Source organism: Ruditapes philippinarum, unplaced genomic scaffold, assembly GCF_026571515.1.
Source record: "Ruditapes philippinarum isolate M1 unplaced genomic scaffold, ASM2657151v2 ctg24787_1_1_1_1, whole genome shotgun sequence".
Lineage (NCBI taxonomy): Eukaryota > Metazoa > Mollusca > Bivalvia > Venerida > Veneridae > Ruditapes > Ruditapes philippinarum.
The window spans coordinates 1-13,276 of record NW_026856969.1 but is presented as its reverse complement, the minus strand read 5'-3'; the positions used below and the strand labels follow the sequence as shown (position 1 = coordinate 13,276).

The 13,276-nt window shown below is 33.4% G+C and overlaps 1 long non-coding RNA gene across 1 annotated transcript; it reads right to left on the bottom strand.

Annotated features, from left to right (window-relative positions):
• Positions 1-5,328: 5,328 nt before the first annotated feature.
• LOC132748315 (uncharacterized) lies at positions 5,329-13,261 on the bottom strand. Its single transcript, XR_009628237.1, has 2 exons — positions 12,618-13,261; positions 5,329-12,094 (listed from the first exon to the last, which is right to left on the bottom strand). It is a non-coding gene; the product is annotated as an uncharacterized LOC132748315 (long non-coding RNA).
• Between the last annotated feature and the right edge of the window lie 15 nt (positions 13,262-13,276).

The following is a 13,276-nucleotide window of genomic DNA, read 5'->3' as shown; positions in this document are numbered from 1 at the left end:
ATATATGTTATAATATTTAATCAGTTTCAAGAGAGAAAAACATTTTTTTTCTGAAGACATTTAATTTTAAATTCTCTTTGGTCTGATTTCAATATTAATTATTATATAATGTACATATTCAACTTTCATATAAGAAATTAATTATTTACGGTGTTGAAAGGAAAATAGAACCACAGTAACTCTAAAATGTACTTTCACACCAATTATTTAATACTATAACCTTATAATGACAGTTGTTGACACCTTGTTAAATTAAGTGTCATGCCTAAGAGCATTCAAACAAATATGTGATCTTGGAAAGTGTTGACTTTAAAATCAGTGGTCTCAATAGTGACTTCAAAAAAAGAATAATTCAAAGAATTGGGACTGAATTTCCATGGTGGTCTCAAAAGTGGATAACCGGGTCTTAATTCTGGAGCATGTAACTATTGACATAAAGAACAGAAAAAAATCCGTTATTTTAAAAAATGGTCTTAATAGCGGGGTCGTCTTAAATCTGAGTTGGTCTTAAGTAGGGATTCTACTGTATACTATATGATCAATCACAACAATTAAAGTGACCTGCCGTCCAGAGCTACCGGACGGTATTGGACGGTAATAGTGGAGAGGAGTTGGGTTTTATACCTATCCAGCGAAGGGATGTAACTCTGATCGCACTGCTGTCAGAAAAATGGAATCACCCTTTTGTCCATCCGTCCATCTATGGAAAAATAGTAGTATTCAACCTATATGGGGGGCGCAGGGTTGTAGGGCGCAAGGAATGGTCGATGATACAAAAATTAAGTGCAAATCAGGATAATAACTTGTAATATGATGATCAGAAATATATTTATATAAAAAAAAACATTAATAGAAGCCGTTTTCAAAAAAAAATCATATTTAAATGTCTACTGTATATTTATTATAGAATTCCTTACTATACTGTACTGTAGACGTTTAAGCAAAAACATGCAAAATGTCATAAGTTTGGATTAAAACTAAGGCAGAGTTCAAGTCACTAATGAAAAGTGATTTTAGAGTATAAACTTGGTAAAGAAGGTCACAGATAGCCGCAGTTGATATATGCAATATCTCAATAGATTGGATCAAAATTGTCAAGTAACGTGTGTCATACATGGCCACGGCAAAAACATGCTATATCATTAGATTGGATCGAAAAATAAGACACAGTTCAAGTCAGCGGTTATCACTAATGGAATCTGACTTGATAGTGCTTATTTGGTTAAGTGGGTCATAGATGGCCGCAGTTAGAATATGCACTGTCTCAACAGATTGGATCAAAATTTTAAAATAACGTATGTCACAGATGGCCACGGCAAAAACATGCTAAATATTATTAGATTTGATCAAAACTAAGACACAGTTCAAGTCAGAGGTTATCACTAATGGAATGTGACTTTAAAATGCTTATTTGGTTAAGTGTATCATAGATGGCCGCAGTTAGAATATGCACCCTCTCATCAGATTGGATCAAAATATTAAAATAACGTATGTCAAAGATGGCCACGGCAAAAACATGATAAATATCATTAGATTGGATCGAAACTAAGACACAGTTCATGTCAGAGGTTACACTAATGGAATCTGACTTTATAGAGCTTATTTGGTTAAGTGGGTCATAGTTGGCCACAGTTAGAATATGCACCGTCTCATCAGATTGGATCAAAGTTTTAAAATAACGTATGTCACAGATGGCCACGGCAAAAACATGCTAAATATCATTTGATTCGATCGAAACTAAGACACAGTTCAAGTCAGAGGTTATCACTAATGGAATGTGACTTTAAAATGCTTATTTGGTTAAGTGGGTCATAGATGGCCGCAGATTATGCACCCTGTCATAAGATTCTATCAAAATTTTAAAATAACGTATGTCACAGATGGCCACGGCAAAAATGTGCCAAATATCATTAGATTAGATCGAAACTAAGACACAGTTCAAGTCAGAGGTTATCACTAATGGAATGTGACTTTAAAATGCTTATTTGGTTAAGTGGGTCATAGATGGCCGCAGTTAGAATATGCACCCTCTCATCAGCTTTGATCAAAATTTTAAAATAACGTATGTCACAGATGGCCACGGCAAAAACATGCTAAATATCATTTGTTTGGATCGAAACTAAGACACAGTTCAAGTCAGAGGTTATCACTAATGGAATCTGACTTTATAGTGCTTATTTGGTCAAGTGGGTCATAGATGGCCGCAGTTAGAATATGCACCCTATCATCAGATTGGATCAAAATTTTAAAATAACGTATGTCACAGATGGCCACGGCAAAAATGTGCTAAATATCATTAGATTGGATCGAAACTAAGACACAGTTCAAGTCAGAGGTTATCACTAATGGAATGTGACTTTAAAATGCTTATTTGGTTAAGTGGGTCATAGATGGCCGCAGTTAGAATATGCACCCTCTCATCAGATTGGATCAAAATTTTAAAATAACGTATGTCACAGATGGCCACGGCAAAAACATGCTAAATATCATTAGATTGGACCGAAAATAAGACACAGTTCAAGTCAGAGGTTATCCCTTATGGAATGTGACTTTAAGATGCTTATTTGGTTAAGTGGGTCATAGATGGCCGCAGTTAGAATATGCACCCTCTCATAAGATTGTATCAAAATTTTAAAATAACGTATGCCACAGATGGCCACGGCAAAAATGTGCTAAATATCATTAGATTGGATCGAAACTAAGACACAGTTCAAGTCAGAGGTTATCACTAATGGAATCTGACTTTATAGTGCTTATTTGGTTAAGTGGGTCATAGATGGCCGCAGTTAGAATATGCACCCTATCATCAGATTGGATCAAAATTTTAAAATAACGTATGTCACAGATGGCCACGGTAAAAACATGCTAAATATCATTAGATTGGACCGAAAATAAGACACAGTTCAAGTCAGCGGTTATCACAAATGGAATTGAACTTGATATTGCTTATTTGGTTAAGTGGGTCATAGATGGCCGCAGTTAGAATAAGCACCCTCTCATCAGATTGGATCAAAATTTTAAAATAACGTATGTCACAGATGGCAACGGCAATAACATGAAAAATATCACTTGATTGGATCGAAACTAAGACACATTTCAAGTCAGAGGTTATCCCTTATGGAATGTGACTTTAAAATGCTTATTTGGTTAAGTGGGTCATAGATGGCCGCAGTTAGAATATGCACCCTCTCATAAGATTGTATCAAAATTTTAAAATAACGTATGCCACAGATGGCCAAGGCAAAAGCATGCTAAATATCATTAGATTGGATCGAAACTAAGACACAGTTCAAGTCAGAGGTTATCACTAATGGAATCTGACTTTATAGTGCTTATTTTTTCAAGTAGGTCATAGATGGCCGCAGTTAGAATATGCACCCTCTCATCAGCTTTGATCAAAATTTTAAAATAACGTATGTCACAGATGGCCACGGCAAAAACATGCTAAATATCATTTGTTTGGATCGAAACTAAGACACAGTTCAAGTCAGAGGTTATCACTAATGGAATCTGACTTTATAGTGCTTATTTTTTCAAGTAGGTCATAGATGGCCGCAGTTAGAATATGCACCCTATCATCAGATTGGATCAAAATTTTAAAATAACGTATGTCACAGATGGCCACGGCAAAAATGTGCTAAATACCGTTAGATTGGATCGAAACTAAGACACAGTTCAAGTCAGAGGTTATCACTAATGGAATGTGACTTTAAAATGCTTATTTTGTTAAGTGGGTCATAGATGGCCGCAGTTAGAATATGCACCCTCTTATAAGATTGTATCAAAATTTTAAAATAACGTATGCCACAGATGGCCAAGGCAAAAGCATGCTAAATATCATTAGATTGGATCGAAACTAAGACACAGTTCAAGTCAGAGGTTATCACTAATGGAATCTGACTTTATAGTGCTTATTTTTTCAAGTAGGTCATAGATGGCCGCAGTTAGAATATGCACCCTCTCATCAGCTTTGATCAAAATTTTAAAATAACGTATGTCACAGATGGCCACGGCAAAAATGTGCCAAATATCATTAGATTAGATCGAAACTAAGACACAGTTCAAGTCAGAGGTTATCACTAATGGAATGTGACTTTAAAATGCTTATTTGGTTAAGTGAGTCATAGATGGCCGCAGTTAATATGTGCATTCTCTCATCAGATTGTATCAAAATTTTAAAATAACGTATATCACAGATGGCCACGACAAAAACATGCTAAATATCATTAGATTGGATCGAAACTAAGACACAGTTCAAGTCAGAGGTTATCACTAATGGAATATGACTTTAAAATGCTTATTTGGTTAAGTGGGTCATAGATGGCCACAGTTAGAATATGCACCCACTCATCAGATTGGATCAAAATTTTAAAATAACGTATGTCATAGATGGCCACGGCAAAAATGTGCTAAATATCATTTGATTGGATCGAAACTAAGACATAGTTCAAGTCAGAAGTTGTAAGTAATGAAATGTGACTTTATAGTGCTTATTTGGTTAATAATGTCATAGATGGCCGAAGTTTATACATGTATGTGCATCGTCTCTATAGATTAGATCAAATAACACATGTCATAATATGGTCATAGCTAAAACATGCAAAATGTCATTAGATTGGATAGGAACTGAGGCACAGTTCAAGTCAGAGGTTGTTTCTTATCAAATGTGACTTTATAGTGCTTATTAGGTAAGGTAGGTCATAGATGGCCGCAGTTAAAGCGACTCCACCGAGGTTTAAAAGCCTAAAACTAGACAATTGAATTTCTTTCATACATGAACTAATGCACTTTAAACAGAAATATATGCAAAGATAGTTAAGAAATATACTTTGAAATAAATTGAAAATCGTATTTTTATGCTTTTCTTTATCAGTTTTGAGTGAAAAGCGTTATTCATCTTCATTTCTTTACAATTTGAATATTTATTCCGAAAAACGAAGTGCGCGAATGATCTAAAATTTTGCACAAAGATTACTGGTCTAAACCTTCTTCAAATGGTCCATTCATCTGGAAATAATATTTTCATTCCCATCATGTCATAAAAACCTCAGTGGAGTCCCTTTAATATAAGCATACTCTCATGAGATTGGCTTAAAATTGTCAAATAACATAATATTGGCCACAGGTAAAACATGCAAAATATCATAAGATTGGATCAAAACTAAGGCAGAATTCAAGGCTGAGATTGTCACTGATAACATGTCACTTCATAGTGTGGTTTAGTCAATATATGCTTCATATAAAGCATAGAAGTTCTAATAAAATCAAATGACACAGCAATTATTTGCACCACAGTTAGGGTAGGGGAAAGAAAAACTAAGAATAATGTGTAAAAGCTTTTTTTTATATATTTATTATTCATTCAGTAATTGAATATACATAACATATTTAACATAATGTGAATTATAACAAAAAAAATGGTTTAAAAATCTGAAATCAGTTGCCTAAAAGTTTACAACAAATGAATATCAACTCACAAAAAATAATATAGATAAGTGTAGTAAGACTGTTTTAATATACGAAAGGCAATTACACACTGCACTTCTCAATAAGATTTTGTTAAGAATTCAAATACCTAATTCATTTTCCAATAAATTATTCATCCCAGGAAGTTTAAGCAAAATCTGCCAACAAGTTTAAGAGGAGTTGCGTTCACAAAATTTCTATATGGTATATAGTGAAAAAATCAACAAAGGGCCATAATTCTGTTAAATTTGGTCGCAGCAAAAATTCCTTCCTTTACTACCATCTACACATTAAGGTTGTTCATCCCTGGAAGTTTAAGTAAAAATTTGCCAACCTGTTTAAGAGGAGTTGCGTTCACAAGATTTCGGGACGTACAGACAGACGGACGGATGAACAGAAGTACGGACGGATGGACGGACAAGTGCAACGCTATATGCTCCCACATTGTGGGGGCATGATAAAAAGTGTCGGACCTACTATCATCTGTCTCAACAAAACTGAAAAAACTCTGAACATAAAACTGATGAGACAATCAATTAGTAGGATACTTAACAATTTGAAGGTCTCTTTTTTTAACCTGAATTTTATTGACACAACCTCAAAAAGGAACAAGAGGGCCGTGACGGCCCTGAAGTAGCTCACCTGAATATAAAACTTCAAATGGCAAGGAACAAGTAATATTGTAAAATATAAACAAAAACAGATATAAAATCTTAAACTGATATCACAAAGTTCATATTTGTATCTAAAAGAGTACATTAGTAAAAACATTAGTGGTTGCTATTGTTAAAGCAGCATGTCTCCAGATTCATGCTAATTTTCATGAAAATTTTGAAAATATATTTAAATGAAAAATATTGTGAAGTGAACAATAAAAGTAATTTACAAATTTCAAATGGCACTTACAACCCATGTAAATTACCAAAAAGTGGTCAAAATATACATAAATAGTAAATACCTTTTAATGTGTTAGTAATGCATTAGAAATATAGTGATTGATACTGCAAAATCGGTCATTAATTGCAAATAAGATGTTAATAATTAATTAAATATTGAACCTTTTTTCTCTTCTCAAGATCTTAATACATTTTTCTTAAGATTGAATTTCTTGAAATATTTTGGCTCATCTAGAGGCATGTAGCTTTAAGGGAAAAACAACAGTTCCAAAAGATGTCAAAGAAGCCAATTTTGACCCAAATTATTTGAAGAAATTTGGAAGATACTCATTAGAAGATGTTTCATGCTAAATATCTAAACACAAGCTGTTAGTTTTTTTTTAAATAATTTTTTAAAAGTTTTACTTTATACATATAAAAAAAAATCAATAACCCCCTTGGGTAGTGGACAATTTAAAATGAGACTGTGTAGCAAATTTCAAACATAGAGCATAACATAACTTTAACATATTACAGAAAGCATGATATGGAGAGTTGTAAACAACAATTATACTATACAAATACAAGAATTTATAACAGAGTTACCAACGTCCCCCGCCTCAGGGAACTTTCATATGAAGCATAAAACTGTGCTATTTAAAAGATTTAGGTATGAATCTCAGGACTTTCAGTCCAAAATTATGATCAATGCTAGATCTGCAACTGCAACAATAAATTTATTAAAGAAATAAAATGAAACATGGAATTTAAAAATCTATGTTAAGTTTTGACCTCTAAGTGTGACTTTGACATTGGAGAAAGGGGTGCAGGCGTTGCACATGACATTATTGTAACTATTTGTGCCAAGTATTTACAAAATACCTTGAACTATAAAGAAGTTATAGATTGGACACAAAATATACCCTAAAACAGACTATGTCTTTGACCTCCAAGTGTGACCTTGGAGGTAGGGACTCATGTTTTACACCTGACATATCGTCTTATTATAGACATTTTGTGCCAAGTATTTTCAAAATCCTTTGATCGATCAAAGGATACCATATTGATATGATACCATATAACAGACTATGTTAATCTTTGACCTCCAAGTGTGACCTTGACCTTGGATGTTTGTTTGTTTTGTTTTGGGTTTTACGTCACATCGACACAGTATAGGTCATATCGCGACGTTCCAGCTTTACTGGTGGAGGAAGACCTCAGGTGCCCTTCCGTGCATTATTTCAGGCACGAATGGGCACCTGAGTAGAACCACCGACGTTCCGTAAGCTAGCTGGATAGCTTCCTCACATGAAAGAATCCAAAGTCCCTGTCGGGATTCGAACCCACAGCGGTGAGGGGCAAGTGGTTTGAAGGTCGACCTTGGATGTAGGGACACAGGTGATATGCATGACATATCATCTTATCATTGTGACTATTTGTGCCATGTATTTTCAAAATCCCTTGATCTATGAAGAAGTTATGGACGGGACATAAAATATACTATATAACAGACTCTGTTAAGCTTTAACCTGTAAGTGTGACCTTGACCTTGGAGGTAGGGGAGCAGGTGTTGTGCATGACATAACGTCTTATTATTGACTAATTGTGCAAAGTATTTTCAAAATCCCTTGAACTATGAAGAAGTTCCAGATCCGACACAAAATATCCACTTTTAACAGACTATGTTAATTCTTTACCTCTAAGTGTGACCTTGACCTTGGAGGTAGGGATGCAGGTGTTGCGCATGACACATTCTCTAATTATAGTGACTATTTGTGCGAAGTATTTTCAAAATCCTTTGATCTATGAAAAAGTTATGGACCAGACACAAAATATACCCTGTAACAGACTATGTAAGTATTTGACCTCCAAGTGTGACCTTGACCTTGGAGGTAGGTGACCGTTTTTTGCGCATGACACATTGTCTGATTATTGTGAACAATTATGGCAAGTATTTACAAAATTCCTTCATAGATAAGAAAGTTATGGACCGGACATGACATATACCCTCAAATAGACAATGTTGACCTTGAATGAGCAAGTGCTACCTTGACCCTGGAGGTAGGGGTCTGGTTGTTGCGCATGACACATCCTCTTATTATAATAAACATTTGTGCAAAGTTATATCAAATTCCTTTGATAAATATCAAAGTTATGGACCGGACACGAAAACAGGAATGGATTAAAAAGGTGACAGCTTTCTTTAACACTACATCATAACAAACAGAAAAATTGTAATGGTTTCATCATTTGGAGACATAGAACACTCAAAAATGTACTTTCAGAAGCTGGTGACATTTTTAATTGAAATTACAACGTCCAAAATGTCATTTGGTTTTATCATTACCATGTGCCAGGTCATGTACCCCTTGTTACTTGTAATTTACACAGAATTGTTATTTGTAAACAAATTTTATTGATTTTTTTCACTATATCTTATGGACATGTTTCCAGATTTGTCTCTTGTAAAATTGTGTACGCAAATTAAAAGATGTGAACATTAGAGCCGCAGTCCACAAACTCTTTGAAGAGCCCTCGCACATACATACACACAAACAGGTGAATCACTATATGCCATCGCATCGCAGATGCTGCGGTGGCATAAAAAATATGAGCCGCGCAATGAAAATAGCAACATAGTGTGTTTTTGACCAGCATGCATCAAGACCAGTCTGCGCACTGTTCACTTTCACTTTCTCTACTTGTAACAGGGTTTTTAAAATGAACAGCATGGATCCTCATCAGACTGTCCGGATGCGCAGGCTGGTCTGGATCTAAGCTGGTCGCAAACGCAAATGTTGGTTTTGTCATGGTGCGGCTCATTTTTATATAAAAATGCATAGCAGTAGCCAATTTCTAGGTAAAAATTACAGGAGACTAATACATACATAATAAATTAACTATTCATAACCTTAAAAACAATTGAGAAAAAAAAATTCTTTAAATACAAATAACCTAACCTCAGAAGAATAACTATATTACATAACTCCAATATCCAAATACAAGAGTAAAAACTAAACTGTCACCAATAAAAACAAGAGGGACATGATGGCTTTGGAAGTTCACCCAAGATAATGATATAATAGGTCCAAATTTTTTAAATCAAAAGTAAATAATTTGGTCAAAATGGGTGTATCATTCTATACAATATGCTAAAGCAGGGTCAATTTCTACCCTTTAAAATCAATTTAAAGCTCCTGTGACCTACTTATTCATCAGATTAGAACTTTATAATACTGCACGTTTGTAACGTCATTTTTCATTGGATAATCGTGTCGTTTAAGTTTTATTTACACGGCTGCTGTCGATTCATCAAGAAATCCTACTTTTTTTCTTTAAAAATAATGCTTGCTGTATTATAAATTCGTCATAAAGATTGTTGACAGGTTATATGGCCATATATAAATGGCTGTTTGCAATATAACCCTCGCCTAACGGCTCTGGTTATATTTACAAATAGCCGTTTATATAGGGCCATATAAGTTATGATATAACCTGTCAACGATCTTTATAACTAATAATATAATTTTTTCAGAGGTTCAATAGGAAATGCTCCATGCCAAATATATCTTAGTTCTGTGCATTCAATTTGTGTGGTACCATATTAAAATGTCACATAGTGGCAAGTGAGCTAAAAGAAATCCCGAATTATTTAAAATTACAAAAATTTCTTTTATTTAAAACATCTAAAGCATGCTAGTAAACAAACCAGTTCTTACATGACTAACTACATTTTTACATTATCCCCTATTTATCAACATCTCACTTAACATCTTTATTGCCACTTGTTTAGCTATTTATCACATGAGAAATTTTCTTTTTAAAATATTAACATCATTTGTTATAAATAATTACTTTTAAAAATATAATTACATTACATCACTTGATAAAAAAACTTTTCCTACTATAATGTTAATCATGTGCCACATCTGGTTTAAAAACAAATCACATGTTAAAATATTTATCACATAACATTAATTGTTATAACAAGAGGACCCAGAGGGCCATGGATAGCTCACCTGAGAAATAGGTCAAACGGTCAAATTTGAAAATTTGCACAATTGGAAACAACGGACAGCTAAATTTGAAAACAGTTTGCACACTGTCATCAAGGAAATTTTTGTGTAAAATTATTTCAAAACTTAACCAGTGGTTAAGAATTAAGATGTTGTTGTTTTATAATTTTAACTCTGGCAGCCATTTTATTAAACAGTTCAGCCTGTCACTAAATGAGAGGTGAGCTAATAAAAAGATGACAGAAAAAGAAAGGGGAAAAAAACAAACATTTGACCTGGCTAGGGAATGAACTGTCGACCTTGATCCCCTGGGGCGGAGCCAATTTTGACCCTAGGGGTTTTATTTCAACAAACATTGTAGACATACACTAGAACACGTTTCATGCCAAATATCTCAGTTTTGGATCTTAGGGATTTTCACAAGAAAGTTTTTTTTAAGTTTTTACTATATACATGAATATGTAAGGAAAATCATAATCCCTGGGGCAGGGTCAATTTTGACCCTAGGGCTTTTATTTGAACAAACAATGATATTATTTTTTTAGTTTTTACTCTACATATATTAAGAAAATCAATGACCCCTGGCCCCAGGCCAATTTTGATCCTAGGGCAATTATTTGAAAACTTGGTAGACATCCACTAGCAGATGTTTCATGCCAAATATCTAAGCTTTATCTTTTTTTTTTATTTTCACAAGAAGATTTTATAAGTTTTTACTATATACATATTAGGAATGCCTGGGGCACTGCCAATTTTGACCCTAGGGCATTTAAAAACTTGGTAGACATCCACTGGAAGATATTTCATGCTAAATACAGTCAAGACTGTCATATATGACTTTCCTAGGGGCCTTCAGAAAAAAGTCACATATGACAGGGAGTCTCTTAACAGTATCATAGAAAGTTAAAATTTAAATACCATCTATCTGTCTATATACCATTGTGTCTTAACATATATACTGTATAACTGTGTCTAACCAATTGCAAATGAGCATAGTTCCTTTAAATATTTTTTGTAAATAAAATAAGAATCCCTGTAAAGCAAATATAATCGCATGTATATCATATAAAATTTAATTTATTTTTTTGTATAAGCTCTACCTATTATAAATTTTCACAAGAAGATACTTTAAGTTTTTACTTTATACATATAAGGAAAATCAATGACCCTGGGGCAGGGCCAATTTTTATTCTATTCATTTATTTATGGTAGACATTCACTTGAAGATGTTTCATGCCAAATATCTAAGCTCTAGCACTTTCGTTTTTTTACGAGAAGATTTTTGTAAAATAATGAATTTAATTCTTTGAACAACTTTGGTAGAGCTTCATGCAAGAAACATACCCGCAAAATTTCAACAAATTTGGCCATGTGGTTTAGGAGAAGTAATTTAAAGAAATTGTTGACACATGCACACATGGACGATGGAGGACAGACAATGGGCCATCACAAAAGCTCACCTTGAGGACATTGTCCTCAGGTGAGCTAATAAAAAAGTTATATTGCAGAAACTGAAAACACTATATGACCCTGCCATAACATGGCGAAGGGCATAAGTATAGATTATCTTCAAATTAAGATAAAGATATAAATATAAAAAAGTGGCTATAAATTTGAACTGTCTTCATAACTGGACATAACAATCCCATGGAGCGTTTCTTCAAGTTCACCAGTTGACACTGACTACAAGTCATAAATGACCTTAACTCATATAGTTAATCATGCCTTCTTTTTTATCTGTAAGAAGAAAGCAAATTTGTGGTAATGAAATCATATTCCATATTATACAAGTAAATTGATTGAAATCTGTTTTTGTAGCTCCAAAATAACTGAAATATAAATTCATAAGATACGAAATACATTTGACTGAGCAGATAAAAAGACATATAGTGTCATTGAAATTTTAAACTGTCATTATGTCCTTTACTTTAAGCAGGTTAAAATTAGCAAGCAAATTAATAATCAAATTCATGGTATCCAATATTATAAAGTAAAGGAGAAAAAAAACATCCATATCAGTGTCTATTCTAGGAGGGGGGGGAATCACCCTTATTTTTTAGAATTCCCCCCTATTTTTTCAGAGGCAGGGGGAAAATTTTACATAGAGAGAGAAGGAAAAAGATCAACAAATGTAATAAATTCTCACTTTTCGATAAAATCCCCCCTGTTTTTCGAATCCTTGATAAACACTGCCATATTTGATAATTAAGAATCAGAATACAAACTGACCATATGCAGAAGTATGTAATGCTTTACTTACAATTACATAAAAGTTTATAGACAGGACTTAGATTTCTGGCCTCTGTTTTTTTCAATTCTTTGTTCACATTTTCATATGTGTCTCCATTTATCTGTAAAGGAAAAGTAAATTGCATCATGCAGTTTTTGCAAAAGAAATGATCATAATAGATCTATCACACATATATGGAAATTCATTTAAATGCAGAATTAGCAATATTTTAAAAGCATTTCAATGAATTACGTAACTTATATTATCATTAAGTGACCTAATTCCCATCCAAATGTAAATGGTGGGTGTAAAGTTAAAATAACATGAATCATATTTTGCCATAATTGCTTTCAATGTAATTTAGAAATATTAACCAATGTTACTCACAGCCAATTCTAAAAAAATCTATTGGTATGTATTTTTACTGTTGAATTGATAAAAAGTGTGAGACAGTATTTTCATATGTTAGGCAGTTTCTTTGTCCTTAACAATTTTCAATAGAAGTTATCTTCAATAACTATTATACTAGTCAATCTTTTTAAATTAACAGCCAATTCCACTCAACTTGTTGTCTATTAACTTGAGTACTATTAATAAGGACAATGCCACTTTAACAAAAGACATTTCAAAGGGATGACCGTGGCCGTTTACATCAAAACTCTTGCCCCTCTCTGTTGTGGGTTCGAATC